Source organism: Camellia sinensis, chromosome 9, assembly GCF_055761805.1.
Source record: "Camellia sinensis isolate YWXY chromosome 9, ASM5576180v1, whole genome shotgun sequence".
NCBI classification, from domain to species: Eukaryota; Viridiplantae; Streptophyta; class Magnoliopsida; order Ericales; family Theaceae; genus Camellia; species Camellia sinensis.
Window position 1 is genome coordinate 63,092,717 of NC_138969.1, and position 1,790 is coordinate 63,094,506.

Below are 1,790 nucleotides of genomic sequence, written 5' to 3' on the forward strand. Positions count from 1 at the left end.
GTGGTGATGGTGGCGAGTGGTGGATGGTGGTGGCAGGTGGGTGGTGGTGGGTGGTGGCAGGTGGTGATGGTGATGGTGGGTGGGTGGGTGGGTGACGGTGGCGGGTGGTGGTGGCAGGTGGGTAGCGGATGGCGGGTGGTGGCGAGTAGGTGGCGGATGGTGGTGGTGGTGGTGGTGGGTGGGTGGGTGGGTGACGGTGGCGGGTGATAAGTGGTAACGAGTGGGTGGTGGTGGTGGTGGTGGCGGGTGGTGGTGGCAGGTAGGTGGTGGGTGATGGTGGTGGTGGGTGGTGGTGGCGGATGAGTGGCAGGTGGCTAGTGGTGGTGGGTGGCTGGTGGTGGTAGGTGGTGGATGGTAGTGGTGGCAGGTGGGTGGTGAGTGGTGGTGGCAAGTAGGTGGTGGTGGCGGGCGGTGGATGGTAGTTGCGGGTGGTGGGTGGTGGCGGTTGGATGGCAGGTAGGTGGTGGGTGGTAGTGGTGGTGGGGGTGGGTGGTAGTGGTGGTGGTGGCGGAAGACGGTGGTGGAAAATGGTAGTTGGTGGTGGCTAGTGTTGTGTGGTAAAAAAGAAAAAAAAACTGAAAACTCAAAATGAAAACACATTTTTTGTGTTTTCATTTTTTGGCAAAATTTATAAACTGAGACCACTGATTTATAAATCAAAAATTTTACCAAACAAGTTTTTATTTGAGTTTTTAAAATTTTTGTAAATATAAATAGAAAACTGAAAATATAAGTGTTACCAAACAGCACCTTAATGTTTGTCGTATTTGGTTAAATTAAAACAAGGAAATAAGTTGTGATACTTTTCCTCTTGCCAAACAATCATATGGCATCATCAAACCACATGGACCATGTGACTTTGCCAGTACAATTTGTCAATTTATGTTTTTAGATTAAGACTATCAAACGAATAGGGGGCCCTTTGGGTTGTATCTACAATTAGGGCTATAAAATATATCAAATTATTCAAGCTTAATTTGTATATCAAATTATTCAAGCTTAAGTAAAAATTTGTTTAATATCTACTCGTTATGTAAATTAGTGAAGTTTGAACACATTCTAAAACTCATTAAGTTTTCAAGTCAAACTTAAGCAATCTATTACTTGGCTCGACTTGACTCATTTACATCCCTATCTAAAATCTACAGCATATAGTCACATAGAAGTTATCATCTAAATTCATATTGGCTGCCAACTATTTAACAATGATTCATCCCACTAAAAATATCACCACTAATAGCACTAATGCATTAAAAAAGTAAAAAAAAAAAAAAAATACAACTCCAAGACCAAAACATCACATCATTAATGGCGGGACCCACTGCCACCTAATTAGTGGGAGCACTAATTAGTGCTCCCAAGCATTTTTCGCCAACTATTATGATGTTTTGTAGTGTTTGAAAGTGATGTCAAGTATAATTAGAACAATCCTATTTCGTAGCTCGAAAATCAGTGACTCGATTGGCCCTAAAATTAAAATGACGTCGTTTTGATATATATATATATATATATATATATTTTCCCTCTCCCCCTTTCTCTGTTCTGATCCGTGCCTATTCTTCAACAAAGAAGAAGAAAGAAGAGGAAAGAGAGAAAAGGAAAAGGGGCATTCATCAACACAACAACAACAACAACACATTTAACAACACATTCATCAACAACACAACATCATAATTTTTTTCGAATATGACAAAAAAAGAAATTCAACTACATAACATCATACATTCATCAACAACAGCAATTACAAAAAAAAATTAAAAAATTAAAATTGTCGAATTTGAAAAAAAAAT